At 39.1% G+C, this 17,057-nt stretch overlaps 1 protein-coding gene across 1 annotated transcript in view; it reads left to right on the plus strand.

Annotated features, from left to right (window-relative positions):
- LOC126263743 (lysosomal acid glucosylceramidase-like) overlaps nt 1-17,057 on the plus strand; it is a 212,864-nt gene that overhangs the window by 137,249 nt on the left and 58,558 nt on the right. The window lies entirely within an intron of this gene.

Raw genomic sequence — 17,057 nt, forward strand, 5'->3', positions numbered from 1 at the left:
CCAATTATAATTTAGTAAAAAATTTATATTTTTAATGTAAGAATCTCCAATTTGAGGAAGAGACTCTCTCCATAAGTGATTAATCTTTTGAATTTAAATATTTTTCTGCTAGTTACAAATTGTGGGAAAGATGGCATTATAATTGTTGAAAAAGAGGCAGTGATATACATGCAGCTTCTGGATATTCCACTCTCCTTCATAGTCCGGGAATTCAAACTGTGGGTGTCTAGGGGAAAACACCACTTCAACACTGGTCTTAAAATTTCTAAATTTTCTTTTTGAGATCTTTGGCAATGAATTGCATCCTTCTGTTTATATTATTTTAAAATTTTGTCTCTACTACCAATATTGTAGCAACTGTAGGACACATATTGTCAAATCTTCACCATTTCAAAACTTGAATTACAACAATCAAGAGGGAGAGAAAAATAATTGTTTTCACCTTATAACATATCCATTAGGACAATAAGATTATGCAGTTATTACAAGATTTGCTCTGTAATATGAAGCAACTTGAGTTTGTCCTATGAATTACTCATGCTAATCTGTTAAAACAATTTGTTAGTTTGATTGTTATTGTTGGTATAAAAGTGCTGTCTGTGGCATGTTAAAACTGAGAACACTGGTAAGTTACAATTACAAAAGGGGAAAGGCGAGGGAGCACAAAAATGTGTATGTAGAGGACTTACAATGAAAGAAAGCTACATAGTCAACAAATATCTTAGGGATGTGGCTGTCACAGAGAAACAAATTTTGAAAATCACCTAAACAAATCCAAACTGTTACCATCTGTAAAGTTGAGATAAGAGTTTTGCTGCTTCCATAATTTGTTACTTTACACCATTTGATCCAGAAAATGTTTTCTTCTCAGTATTTTCATTTTAGTTGCAATTTCGTGCTGAAACTAAAATTCACACATATATATAATAATTATGTGCTGTGTAACAACTACAGAAAGAAGCTGTGTGAAAACTGTCTTTAGAAAACCAAAAGATATAATGAGAATTTAATTCATCTTAAATATATGAAACATGCTCCCACATATTGTCAGTGTAAAATGTCAGTAAGCACAATTCTAGCTTCCAGAGCCAAAACACCAGTTGCATTTTCAAAACCCAACCCCACAGCCATATCATCTTTCAAAGCTGGAAGTCTCTGTAAAATAATTTACCCATGACATCTTATCATTGACAAGTCCAGAAGCCTGAATTTTGCTGTGGCATTAAAATTGAGTCCTGTAAGAGGACTGAATTTCTGTGGGACTGTAGTTTTTTTAAGGAGAGATTCATTTGTTGAATCTCAGAAACCTTGTAATGTATTTTCATAAAGATATGGGGCTGATGACAACAAAATGCTTCATATAGAGAAAAAAATTATGTAAAGAGAGTGCATTTGCAACAAAAACAAATGTTTGAAATTTGCAACAGTGATGTTTCTTTAATCTTGAACACCTAATAAACGAAAATAAAGATAAAATTCTGCACAAATATCGTACCAAAAAATGAGAGCAGATATGAATTAACAAAAATGCCAAAGCATGCAATAACTATGATAATATTTAAAAATATAGACAATACATACATGAATTAGGATACAAGCAAATAAATTAAAACAGATGATATAAATTCAGCTAGTACATAAAAAAGGAAATAAATGTGTGACATTGTGAACTGTAATTTATATATGCAGAACCTACTCACTGAGTAGAAATTAATGTATCACTTTAAAAATGACTGTAAAGAATGTTTAAAGGACTTTGTGTCCTGAATAATTTCTTGTTTTCACAGGTAGTTTGTTGAATAGTTTCAAACCTTTGTTGAATGCATACTTCTGACACATTGTATTATTTGTTTCAGCTGTATGAAAGTTTTTGCTGAGTCTAGTGTTATGGTCATGGAAGCTCCTCTGCAGACCTTTATCATTATATATTAAATTTGTTTTCAAAAATAAAATAATTTTTCTTGCTTAGATATGCTAAGAACAGTGAAGTCAAGTCTGTATGCCCCCCATATTTTACTTTTGTTTATTGTTGTAATTGCTTTATTTTGAATTTTAAATATACTGGGTGCTGACAGAGAGTTCCCTGAAATTGTTACTCCATAGTTCAAATGTACTGAATGTAAGCATAGTAAGCACCTTTAACAGTTTCCATATTAGTTCACGGCTCCAAGGTTCTTATGCCATAACACCTGCTACTTAGCTTACCATAAACAAACTTAGACAATAAAAACTCCATGATGGAATAACAATATAGAAATGATATATTGCTACTCACTACATAGAGGAGGCATTGAGTCACAGACAGACACAATGAAAAAGTACACCAGAAATATTTAAGGTTTTCGTCACAGCACTTCCTCAGTATGAGAACTCCCACACATTCACACAAAAACATCTCAAACATACATGGTCACTGTTTTGGGCACTAAGTCCCGACAGCAGCTGTTTGTGACTTGAGCAGCAGTCTGCTGGTGGCTAGTGTTAAGGGTAAGGAGGAGGCATGCATTAAGAAGGAGAAGGGATAGCAGGCATCTCGCCAGTGCTACCTGAAGCAGCATGCAGGGACATGATGGGGATAGAACAGGGCTGCTGTGTGCAGAATCATGTGACTGTGCTGGGAAGAGAGGGGACGGGGGGCTGTAGGGAAGAGGAGAGGACTTGTAAGTGCATTGACTAGATAGAAGGCTTGTGTGTACTGTAATGGGAGCAGGGAATGGGATAGGCAGAAGAAGAATAGGGAATAGCAAAGGTTCAGGCCAGGAAGGTTACAGGAATGAAGGACATTTTGAAGAGAGAGTCCCCGCCTGTGCAATTCAGTAAAACTGGTGTGGGTGGGAAGAATCCAGATGGCACAGGCTATGAAGCAGCTATTAAAGTGAACCATAACATATTGGGTGGCATGTTAAGCAACTAAGTGATACATCTGTCTCTTGGTCACAGTTTGGCAGTGGCCATACATGTGGACAGACAGCTCTTTAGTAGTCACACCCACACAGAATGTGCCAACTGAGTTTGTAGATCACATCACTACTTTCAAAGATGGCCCTGCCATTGATGGGGTAGGAGATGTAAGTAACAGGAATGGAGTGGGAGGATGTATAGGACAGGTCTTCCATCTTGGTCAATTATGGGGATATGAAATGTGAGGCAACGGGTTGGGTGAATGGGTGGAATAGAGACAGGCAACAATATTGTGTTGGTTGGGTGGCAGCAGAATACCACTGTGGGAGAGGTGAGGAGGATAGTGGGGAAGATGTTTCTCATTTCAGGGCAGGATATGAGATGGTCAGAACCCTGGTGGAGAATATGACTGAATTGCTCCAGTCCTCGGTGGTATCCAGTCATTAGTGTTGTCCTCCTTTGTGGCGGGACTATAGGTATAAGGGGAATGGTAGGTGATGTAAGATAATACATGAGAGATCTGTTTCTGGACAAGACTGTGAAGGTAATTTCAGTCTGTAATGCTTTGGTGGTATTTGGTATCACATCAATTTTATCACCATAACAAATTGATCCAGCACCAGAGCATATATTGTCATATGCAGGATGTTTATCATGTGCTATTATAAATGGTTGTTTATATGTTGTTGTTCAAATATATTTTGTAGACCACTTGTGCCAAATTCTTTAATGATTGCCTATATTGCAAAAGCAGCTTGAGTGACAAAGGTGTTGCTGCATCTGGCAGCTGGCCATTAGAAGATGAACTGGTAGTCATCCTTAAGAATACTGTAATTGTTAAAAGTAATGGTAGCACTGTACATTTGTTTGATTTAATGGTTCTAAAAAGATTTAACATGGACTTTATGAGCGGCTGTGATTGGGACTGGAGCAGTTGCAGTTGAGCTTTGGGTGCTGCTCTCAGGGACAGAGAGTTCAGACATAATGGGATCCAGTTTACAGGTGTGATAAGACAACTATAAAGAGAGTGACTATCAGGAAATTTTGGAGCTCTTCAGGTTTCCTGCTGGTAAAATATGGTAGAATATATTCCAATTATAATAGTCAGAATTGGTTTTAATTGCAGATAGCACTGTTAGTACAGGAAGATCTTGCAAAATAATGGTGTAGAGAAGGAGCATATGTGAACTGTAAGCTTATTGTAACATTGGACTGATAGAGTTATCATTACTTGCAGCTTTATTGTGGTGAGTGACCATTCAATAAGGACATGTTAGTGTTTCATGTTGGCTAACATCTCAAGAGGTAGAATTTTGGTTCAGTTGTATATGTTTAGGACCTAAAGCAGAGGCAGCACCTACGTTTTTTTTTTAATTTTTTTTTTGTTTCTACTATTGTTGTTTTGGGGAATTAGCATATCTGGCACTGATCCACACCCAACAATAACCTGTTGTACAAAAATATAGATCAAACAAAACTTTGAATAGTGGAAAATTAAAACAAAGTTCCCAATGTCTTAGTTGAAGCAAATAGAAGTTGCTCTTAATTAATCTTGATGCCCAAAGAAGGAAAAAAATAAAATAAAAGATGTTTTCAGAATATAACTTGGTACTTTCTTTTAAGACATAAATACCTTGCATATAATAATCTAACAAAGTTGTTATTTAATAAAATAGAAATAAACATTCCACATGGGAAAAATATATTAAAAACAAAGATTCAATGACTTACCAAACGGGAAAGTGCTGGTAGACAGACACAATAAAAAAACACACAAACACACACACAAAATTTCAAGCTTTTACAACCATAGGTTGCTTCGTCAGGAAAGAGGGAAGGAGAGGGAAAGACAAAAGGATGTGGGTTTTAAGGGAGAGGGTAAGGAGTCATTCCAATCCCGGGAGCAGAAAGACTTACCTTAGGGGGAGAAAAGGACGGGTATACACTCGCACACACACACATATCCATCCACACATACACAGACACAAGCAGACATATTTAAAGGCAAAGAGTTTGGGCAGAGATCTCTCCTTCCCTCTTTCCTGACGAAGCAACCGTTGGTTGTGAAAGCTTGAAATTTTGTGTGTGTGTTTGTGTGTTTTTTTATTGTGTCTGTCTACCAGCACTTTCCCGTTTGGTAAGTCATTGAATCTTTGTCTTTAATATAAAGTTGTTATTTATTAACTTATATTTCGTGTAGAATGTAGAAACATTTTCAATGAAAGAACAGTGGCAAATCTACTGTAATTCATCAATTTTAATAAATCAGATGGACATGAAACATCACACTTAATGCATTACTCTGTTAAATAAGTAATGGAATGAGTAATGGTAATAACTCACTTTATAAATGAAGTATTTTTCTCTACAACTATTGAGTTGTTCTGTGTCATTTTTGATATGTGTAGTTATATAAATGTACTAAAACTGGATAAAAGGCTGTAGAAGCATGTAGATATCATTGGTCCATGAAGAACATGTATTGCTACTATATTATTTTCTTAGAATTATTTTGCCAAAAGACTGAAGCTATTTGAACAATTTTATAAATGTATCAATTGAAAGATATACTGTAGGTGTTGCTATACATTTTTTGCATTGGTAATAATGATCCAGGAAATATGTGATAATCATTCTGATAAAAAGAAAAGGAATAGAGAAGAATATCTGTTTGAAACTGATAAATAATAAGGAAAGGACTAAAATTATATCTCTGATTTGGACGTGGCATTTAACTTGATCTTTGCTTGAAGTCAGCAAAATCTATATGATAAAACAAGGGATGTTTGGAGTTAGTATGCATATTTTGATGAGCTGTCAGTAAAATAAGCTTTGTTATCATCAGATTTTCTCAAATTTTTAACATTTTCACTGTAGAGACTTTAAAAAATCAATAATATTATTTACGCAAGTCATTGATATAGTAGAGTTTCAACAGCGCATAGTTACATGGTTTATAACTAAATTGCAATGAGAGTTAGTATGCTCTGTACACTCATAACAATTACACAAGTTTTGAATACAGGGTGCACATAAAATCCAGGGAGTTATTCAATTATTTATTGCACAAGAACCAGACATTGTACAGATATCATACAAATGTCATTTTGAAGAGAAACCCTGAAAGCTTTCTTTCATGTATTTCACCACAGCATAGTTTGGTAATTTGCCAATAGTCAGCGCTAGCCACAAACATGGCATGTTAAGGTGCGGAGCGAGTTTCCTGTGTGTTGTAGTTTGACAAAAACAAGTGTGCTACAACTGTTCAATGGATGTTTAGAACCAAGTACAGTAAGAAGCCATCAACAAGGAAGGCCATTTACCACTGGCACAACAAATTCGTTATGACGGGTTGCTTGTTCCCGGCAAAGACAAGCGGATGTCCCAGTGTGAGTTAAGTGAATGTGGAGCGCATATGAGAGACATTCATAAGGAGCCCAAAGAAATCAGTGTGTTGTGCATCCTGTGAACTCAATATGGCTCCAATGACAGTGTGGCAAGTCCAGTGACAGAATCTGTCTATGAAACCATGAAATTGGAGTTAGTACAGAAGCTCAATGACAATGACAAAGACAAGCATTTTGAGTTTTGTTCGCAGCAGCAACAATTGAATGAGAATGGGGATGGCATTGTTGATCGCCTAATTTTTAGCAACGAAGCCACTTTTCACACTAATGGGAAAGTGAACAGGCATAATTATCAAATCTGGGGTACAAAGCATCCACACAAATACACTGAATTTGAGGTTGATTCCCCATAGGTAAATGTTTTTGTGCCTTGTCACATCGAAAACTGTACGGGCCATTCTTCTTCGCTGAGAGCAGTGTCACAGGATATTCCTCCTTGGACATGTTGCAGCAGTAGTTGGTGCCTCAAATGCAATTGGACTCTCTGTTCCGCTTTCAGCAGGATGGGGCTCCACCCCATTTTCATGGTGTACTTGAACACCAAGCTGCCACATCGATGGATCGACCTTGCTACAGAAGGGACAGCTGTTTCATGAAATGGCCTCCCCGATCACCAGATCTCACTCCATGTGGCTTTTTTCTGTGGGACACACCGCCTCTACCACATGATGTAACAGAGCTCCGGGAGAGAATACGGGAAGCAACTGCCACAGTCAACGATGCCATGCTGGGACGGGTATGGCAAGAATTCAATTACCCGTATTGATGTCACTCATGGTGCACATATCGAATGTTTGTAAAACAAAATTTTAGAGTTTCTCTTCAAAATGCAATATGTATGACATCTGTAGGATGTTTAGGTCTTGTGCAAAAAATAATTGAATGTGTTCCCAGACTTTATGTACACCCTGTATAGTATTTACCAATGACTAGTTATAAATCGTATCTTTAAGCTGTGTCACTATTCTACTATCACATTGTCACTACCCCATTCTCCACAAACTCTTCCATACATTCTGGATGATCATTCTCTTGTTCTAAAAATGATCATTCTCTTGTTCTAAAAATTTGTTTAAACACTTAGAGACCAATACTAGCTTGACACCTCCATCTCTCTTGGATACAGTAACCAGTGGATTATTATACTGGCCCCTGCATCTTTCTACTGTCCTCTACTTATGTAATTTCTGAAGGTCCATTTTCACTGCTTTTCTTTTGAAAATTGGTATTCTACATGGTTTTATAAGGAATGTATGGTGATTTATTGATTTCAACTTCTATTGGTAGTCCTTCACTCTACCCTGATTTTCACTAAAAATGTCACAAAACTCCCACAAAAATGTTTATAAGTAATCATCCTCTCCTACAATTAACTTTTCAGTTGCGTTATGTTTTTCAGTAATAAGGTGTTCATATGAATAATTTACAATATTATGATCACAAGAACTCTCATCCTCATCAAAATAATTGCTATTATCCATAATTACTACTCCTCTTATCTCATTACTACAATTTTCATTAGACATCATATAGAATTTTGTTTCTTTAATGTTACCAGACCTTGATTCAACAAACAATAATTTAAGGACTGATGACCGTAGATGTTAAGTCCCATAGTGCTCAAAGCCATTTGAACAATAATTTAAGTTTTTCCCAACTAAGACTATCATTTTCTTTTATAGTCCAATCTATACCTAATAATATGTGTTCATTTATGTGCTCACCACAAAACAGCCCTGTTCAAAACTAATGCCCTCAATGCTAATCATTACCAAAGTTCGTCCATTGATTAGCTTGCTAAGTTTGCACATTGCTCCTTTGATCCTAGCACCTGTGATTGGAAATTCAGTATAATTCTCTGTATGTTTTATTCTGTCACTCACCAGCCATTTGACCATCTTCTTCTGTGTAAGTAGGAGATCCCAGGTTCGAGTCCCAGTTGGGGCACACATTTTCCACTGTCCCTGTTGACTTATATCAACACCTGTATGCAGCTAAGGGTATTCATTTCACTGTAACATACTGTACTACCTGTGTCAGTCAAACTATCTCTTTTCCAATTACCAATCTGAATGTTAATATAGGGACTGCCTAATATGTCTTCATTATCAAGAATTTCATTCACAGCTAATAAATCATTCTCAGCTTCTCTAAAATTTAATTCTGTTCCTATAGGTGACTCAAATGATGTGGTTGGCTGTTAAGCCCCTAATGGCACCTTACAACTAATTTCAAGATTCTCTTGTACAGAAAATCATCTTCTTCAGTGTGCATGTGTTGACCATTCAAGGTTATCTTACTATCTATGTTCCAATTACTTAAATGAAAATGTGTGTTTTCATCATCTAACTGAAAATCACTATGCACATCACAACTAACTTCTGTATTCTTAATCTGACTAGCTATAACTCCAAGTATCTTATCATTAATGTGTTCGTTCTGCTCTAGCTTATAATCACTATTTGCCAAGACCTCAATTGGTATACTTTGACTCTCATGTACTTCTTACTGTGCATTTATCATATCATCACCAAGACCAACTACTTTGCTACTAATATTATCGTCACTGATTTCAACATAAATCATACCATCAAACTCTTCACAAAACAAAGCACTATCCTCCTCATTAGCGTCAAAATCTACATCACTTCTGCATAAATACACATCAAAATCATTAATCTTACTTCTAACATCAACATCAAAATCAATCTTATAGATCACATCAGCATCAGCATCAAACGTAATAATATTTGTGCCATTAGGTTCACAAGTAACATCATACAACATACTATCTTACTCCCTAAGCATGTCATTATCAACCTCGACTATAACTACTTCAGATAAAGTAGAAGCAACTTTGTCAATCATCAAGCTTATCAACCCAAATCCATCAACATCTTTACAGCTGCTAACATTACTTGACACATACTGATCTCCAGATTCATCAAAAAGATTTGCAACATATTACAACTTAATTCAAATTCCCAACTCACTTCCTTTTCTTCATCCTCCATCTCCCTCAAAATATTTTCCCAAAATTCTCCATCAATATCAGCTCTATTTACATGGTAATCCCTATTAATTCTTTGATGACAACTAGCTTGTGAACAGTAACTTCTTCTTCTAACTCTATTTTGACTAGCCTTGTTTCTGTATTTACATATCACCTCAAAGGGACAGGCATCCAATGGAATGTTTACCCATTTCCCTGGTTATCATTTCTGTTGTCTCCTCCCTTTCTGAATTTTTCCTTTCTTCAATCCTCTATTGCCTATTCCTCAGATCATGACCTCTATCATCACCCCTTCCATCTTATGTAGCATAATTATTGCTGTAATTAGTACCTCTGAAATTATTCTGGCCTCTTCTCCTGTTTCTGTCATTTTGTTGATTATGGAGTACCCTCCACTGTGATAATGGCTCTCCCTCTAATTACTATTACTGTCATATCTTTCGTGTCTCTCCCATGCCCTATCCAATTTATCTACATTCTTCAAAAATTCCTCTATTGAATCATCTGGGCCACAGCCCAATCCCCATTGAGATTTGGTAATCCACATTTTAAGACATGAAACTGAATAAGCTCGTGTAGTGGTTTATCCAAAAGTGCTCATGTTCTTAAGTGTCTCTCACAGCTCATTTTCATGTTACTTACCTTCTCTGTAACTGGAACCATTTAAATTCTCACTTTTAATCCAAGCTTACTTGCTCTCTGACCAAAATTTGCTGACAAACATGCTTTAAGACTCTTCAAATGACATGTCTGGGTCCATGCTGGTTACCCCGGCATAATGCTTCTCCATCTAAAACTTCTTAACTAACTTCACTTTGAAATGATCTGGCATACTGAGCGTGAAAATATCTTTGCATTGACACAAAAACTTCACCAGATGGAGCTTATGATCTCTCTGGAAATATTTTAAAATCACATTATTGAATATATTAGCACATAAAAAAAATTATTACTGAAATTATTTGAGTGATAGTTTCTTTCTAATTGATTGACTTTAGAGTTAACAATATTTATATTCTTGTTACAATCCTCAACATTTCCACTTACAATGGCTAACTCTTTCTTTAATTCTGTTTTATTTAATTCCAATTTTTTGTATAAAGTATGTGACTGTAAAGTAAAAAAATATATTCATATACTTGAAATCCTGATCATTGCTCTCTGACTCTTGAATTATCATTTCCTCTGTTTCTCTGAATCTCCTCTCAACAATAGTAATCAACAATAGTAACCCTCAAGTCCACTAATTCCAATTCAGTATCAGTCAGTTGTTTAAATGTATCTAGTTCAGCTTATACTTTATCAACTCTCTCAGCTATACAATTAATCAAATAATAGAAAATCCAGGATGGAATGTAAAAATATTGTGAAAGGAAAGTTGTTGCTCACCATATAACGGAGATGCAGAGTTGCAGATAGGCACAACAAAAAGACTGTAACAAATAAGCTTTTGGCCAGCAAGGCCTTCATTGAAAAAAGATGATAGACACAGGCACACAAACACAATCACGCAAATGCAACTCAGACACACATGACTGCAGTCTGCAGTCTCAGGCAAATCAAATGATGGCTTCAGTTGCCAGAGACTGCAGTCGTATGTGAGTTGCATTTGTGTGTGCGGGGGAGCGGGGGGGGGGGGGGGGGGGATGACTCAGCATTTCCAGTTTCTCACCAAAGAATGTTGTTAGCTGATCAAAAAGGTATTTTAATGCCTCTGACTGCTGATATCTCTGAAGCATCAAACAAATAATGCTTACATTATCTTCACAGTCCTCTTCCTCTCTGGCAATTAGCTCTGAATTTGACGAGTAAAGTTGCTGCATCGTTATTACAATCTGTGCTAACACTCAAGCCTATCTTACTTATACTGTTGATGCTCATTTTGAAAAATTCTACAAATTTGTCACACACAAACCTTGCAAAATGCAGTACAATCCTAACACAAGTTTTCACACAGCCTAACAAGCCTGAACGTTGCCCCGCTCAACTGGCAAGGTAGGCCATGTGCACACAGTTAGAATCACATTCTGCTTGATCAGCTCCTGCTGTAATTGTTGATGGCCTGACATCTGTTCCTGCTATTGCTCCTGCAGCGTTACTTGATGCTGCCAGAGCCCCAAAAGCTTTTGATCCATTGGTACGAGCTCTTTCACAAAAAAAATTCAGCCTCATTGCCACTTTAGTAATGCAATTCACCGGTGGGAGTAGAGTAAATAGATAGTTTCAGAGAAAACAGTAAGCAGCCAAAAAGAATTGGATGGACATGAACAGTCACTGTAAAGTCATGTGAGAGGTACTGTGGGGCTAGCAGGGCATCCAGGCAGGCTCACCAGCATTCTCTGTGTGTGCCCGTGGGTGCACTGTGCTGGGCAGTGCGGGGGATCAGTGCGCAGACTACCTACTATCTCTCTCTCTCTCTCTCTCTCTCTCTCTCTCTCTCTCTCTCTCTCTCCCTCTGGTCTTACACTTCAGCAGTAAAAATATTAGCCACCACTGAACTGATAAGGTAAAATGAAGGACAAGCAAATGCAAAGCTAAAAGAATCATCAGTAGCTTGTGAACAAAACCTGAGTAACAAACCAAGAGAATAACATTGTGTACAGTAATAGCGTTGGTGACCTAAAGCTTCTGATGCATAGAGACAAGTGACCAAGAACCATATTCTCACTTTCCTCCTAGCCTATGCTACCAGTGGGTCTTCTCAAGTCATGTGCCACTCACACTGCTCGTGGTGCAGCCACGAACCAGATGACTCTGAATGGCCAGTGTTGATCCATTCATCTTGGCATCATTGTCTGAATCTGTAGACAGTTCTGAATTTACCAAAACTGAAAATAATTATTTAGTTTCCTGTCACAGTTTTGTTTTGTTCTTAGAATACAAATTTAAACTCTCTATCCTTTGTGGAACTGTCTACTATATGTCAGGTCAACTTTTTCACTTGAAATAGTGTATGGAAGTCAATTGCGCCCTGCAGACAGTTCAAAAGTATAATGTAATAACAGAGCAACATTTTTGTATATTACACTGAAAGTATTTTACAGACACATGATAAAAATGCAGGGAATTGTTAAAAAATGAATGGAGACATGGGGCTAGTCACCATTAAGGAATATGTATCAACGGTGACAGTAAAATAAATAAATAATGAAAAGTAGTTGCTGGTCATTTATGTCAACAAAAGTCATAATTACACAAATTTTGAAACTGGCATCCCTGTTTTATACAAAAAAGATAATTCATACTGTATGCAACATTTATAATGTTTAGTTCAGATGTGATTCCACACTACTATTGACCTTTTTATGCTAATCTATAAATTTTGAGTGTAACTGTGGCTTACAACACACCCAGTAAATACAGGAGATGTAAGTATGTCTGCCACATGCTAACACTTCTCCACTGTTGTGTCCAGCGTAGCTTGCAGAGAATTCACATAGTGAAAATGACAGTCACAGTTGTTACAAAGATGACTGGATGGGTTAAGATGTGGAAAACTACATTTAAATCTTGACTGTGGTCTTCTATGTAGTTGCACACACTTCTATCCATGCCATAAACATATACTGCCATGGTGAAAGATTTGTTTCTTCCCAGAGAACACTGCTTCCATTTCCTTGAGTTCTTCCAGAAACTGTAGAATATCATTTGTCCAATATTTATTGAGAGACATGCTGATATTCATCCATCCTATGAAACAGAAAACATGATTCATCAGAGAACTTTATGTGTTTAATGAATAAAAACCCATTACAGCATAAAGAATCTGACATGCACAATTAAGGGGAAAATACATTATCCTATTGTGAAGAAAAACTGGCAACTGACTTTGCAACTCAGATTGAGACACATTTTGCCTAGTACAATTTGGTCCACAACTCTAAATGTACACTGTTGCCACAATTTTATTTCTTCCGCAGTTGCCTTCCAGGCCACATCATATGGTAAGAAGCAAGGACTACCAAGTAGATGCCCATTTTTCACATGGTTTATGAGGTGGAATCCAACATTTTCGGTAGTAAAGTAGGAGTAGTAGATCTTTGCACCGCTAGGTGGTGAGAGCTGCATATCTGATGAGTCAGTGTGTGGAGTGGCATTCAGTTGGGAGGATGTGTTGCATATCCACAATGATTTCCATAATACTCTGTGTTTGGTGTGTGGTGATTTTACGGTGGGTCTGCAAACAGAACAGTGCGTGTGTATCAAACTCTGTGCAAATCTTGGGAAAAGTGCTACGGAGACCCTTGCAATGATTCAACAAGTGTTTGGGGGACAGAGCATGAGCTTTATGCATGTGTTTGAGGGGTGTGCTTGGTTCAGGGCCGGATGTACAGATGTTGAAGATCATGCTCACACTGGAAGACCCATGAGCCACACAACACCAGACATTGTTGCCAAACTTCAACAACTGGTTCATGCAGATCGTCGTCGAACCATTCAAGACCTTTCGGATGAAGTGGGTATTGGTTATGGGACATGTCAATGAATGTTGACTGATGAATCGAGCATGCATTGTGTCACCACAACATTTGTACCAAGGATGTTGACTGCCGATCAGAAGGCACAGCATGTTGAAGTGTGCACGGACTTTCATCAGACCTCATCTGATGATCTAACCTTCTTGGCATGGGTCATCACAGGCAATGAGAGCTGGATTTATGGTTATGACCCAGAGACAAAGTAGCAATCATCCCAGTGGAAGAGCCCAGGCTCTCCAAGACCCAAAAAAGCGAGACAGATGAAGAGCAAAGTGAAGAGCATGATCATCATTTTCTTTGATACCAACGGAACAGTGCACAAAGAATTTGTCCCACCCAATCAGACAGTGAATTTTGCTTACTACTGTGATGTTTTGCAACGTCTCCGTGAATACGTGTGGTGATGATGGCCCAAACTTTGGCATCGAGGGAACTGGCTGCTGCACCATGACAATGCACCCTGTCACACATCCTTGTTCACTAGGACCTTTATGGCAAAAAAACAACATGGCGGTTGTACCCCACCCACTGTACTCATCACTTTTGGCACCTTGCAACTTCGCGATATTCCCAAAACTGAAACTCAAGTTGAAAGGCTGTTAGTTCGACACTCTAGACAGAATTAAAGAAGCATCGCTGGTGGTGATAAACACCCTCAAAGAACAGGGCTTCCAGAAAACGTATGACCAATGGCAGAAGTGCTAGGACTGATGCGTACATGCAGATGGGAACTACCGTATTTACTCGAATCTAAGCCGCACTTTTTTTCCGGTTTTTGTAATCCAAAAAACAGCCTGCGGCTTAGAATCGAGTGCAAAGCAAGCGGAAGTTCTTAAAAATGTCGGTGTGTGCCGCCACAACTTAGTTCTGCCGTCGAATATACACTCCTGGAAATGGAAAAAAGAACACATTGACACCGGTGTGTCAGACCCACCATACTTGCTCCGGACACTGCGAGAGGTCTGTACAAGCAATGATCACACGCACGGCACAGCGGACACACCAGGAACCGCGGTGTTGGCCGTCGAATGGCGCTAGCTGCGCAGCATTTGTGCACCGCCGCCGTCAGTGTCAGCCAGTTTGCCGTGGCATACGGAGCTCCATCACAGTCTTTAACACTGGTAGCATGCCGCGACAGCGTGGACGTGAACCGTATGTGCAGTTGACGGACTTTGAGCGAGGGCATATAGTGGGCATGCGGGAGGCCGGGTGGACGTACCGCCGAATTGCTCAACACGTGGGGCATGAGGTCTCCACAGTACATCGATGTTGTCGCCAGTGGTCGGCGGAAGGTGCACGTGCCCGTCGACCTGGGACCGGACCGCAGCGACGCACGGATGCACGCCAAGACCGTAGGATCCTACGCAGTGCCGTAGGGGACCGCACCGCCACTTCCCAGCAAATTAGGCACACTGTTGCTCCTGGGGTATCGGCGAGGACCATTCGCAACCGTCTCCATGAAGCTGGGCTACGGTCCCACACACCGTTAGGCCGTCTTCCGCTCACGCCCCAACATCGTGCAGCCCGCCTCCAGTGGTGTCGCGACAGGCGTGAATGGAGGGACGAATGGAGACGTGTCGTCTTCAGCGATGAGAGTCGCTTCTGCCTTGGTGCCAATGATGGTCGTATGCGTGTTTGGCGCCATGCAGGTGAGCACCACAATCAGGACTGCATACGACCGAGGCACACAGGGCCAACACCCAGCATCATGGTGTGGGGAGCGATCTCCTACACTGGCCGTACACCACTGGTGATCGTCGAGGGGACACTGAATAGTGCACGGTACATCCAAACCGTCATCGAACCCATCGTTCTACCATTCCTAGACCGGCAAGGGAACTTGCTGTTCCAACAGGACAATGCACGTCCGCATGTATCCCGTGCCACCCAACGTGCTCTAGAAGGTGTAAGTCAACTACCCTGGCCAGCAAGATCTCCGGATCTGTCCCCCATTGAGCATGTTTGGGACTGGATGAAGCGTCGTCTCACGCGGTCTGCACGTCCAGCACGAACGCTGGTCCAACTGAGGCGCCAGGTGGAAATGGCATGGCAAGCCGTTCCACAGGACTACATCCAGCATCTCTACGATCGTCTCCATGGGAGAATAGCAGCCTGCATTGCTGCGAAAGGTGGATATACACTGTACTAGTGCCGACATTGTGCATGCTCTGTTGCCTGTGTCTATGTGCCTGTGGTTCTGTCGGTGTGATCATGTGATGTATCTGACCCCAGGAATGTGTCAATAAAGTTTCCCCTTCCTGGGACAATGAATTCACGGTGTTCTTATTTCAATTTCCAGGAGTGTATGTAGCGCTACACAGGCATGCTTTGTAGGCACGAAGATAAATACTGGCGCCAAAACCTCTGCGTCAATAAATAAATTTAAAAAAAAAAAAGGTGGAAGACAAGCTTTTTTTCTCCGTGCCGAGTTTTGACCACTGCATTTTCATACATTATCCAACAAAGTAAATACAAATTCCGTATTGTTCATCTTCGAATGTAGCAGCATTTCAATGTACTACGAAAACCCGACTGGCAAGAATGTTTAGGATGTTAGTCAATATGGCTAACTCTACATTCTAAATTTTTTCCTATCTGTGAGAAGAGATGGTTGCTAATAGGAACTTTTATAAATTGTGAATCACATGCAGTATTCTCGTCACCATAAGAATAATATGAATATAAACACTTTGCCATGTATTGTTTCGTGTTTGCTGCTATCTCATTTAAATCCTGTCTGCGTAATAAACCACAAAACTAGAGTGAGACAACAGCAAACACGGAAGAATATACATATCATGTCATGTTTATATTCGTATTATTCTTATGCTAAACAGTGATACAGTCAGAAATGAAGCGAGGCAATTGACTAGATTTTTAAATCTAAGATGACTCTAATTTCTGTTCAGAATGTAATGTACTAAAGAGGCGCCTGCAAAGATTTTCAAACAGAGGAAAATTTTCGCTAAACTCTCGTTCAGAACATCTATCATACGCAGTCTATTATTTGGTTCTTGTTGATCATTATCAAAGAAAGCAGCAGTGTAAGTAACAACAAGTAGCAGTCTCTTGCCATTGTTTCACTAATGAGACGATTCCTCTCTCTTTTTTTTAATTGTAAGTGGCGGTAGCAAGCACAAAAGCAAGCCATGCCGCGATCGGCGACAGGCCGTAAACACGCAGTATCAGAGTACGACAAACAATGCATGACAGTACAGTAATGCATTTTCAGCGTAGAGTGACGTAAACACCTATAAC

The sequence above is a fragment of the Schistocerca nitens genome, chromosome 6 (assembly GCF_023898315.1).
Source record: "Schistocerca nitens isolate TAMUIC-IGC-003100 chromosome 6, iqSchNite1.1, whole genome shotgun sequence".
Taxonomy (NCBI): Eukaryota; Metazoa; Arthropoda; class Insecta; order Orthoptera; family Acrididae; genus Schistocerca; species Schistocerca nitens.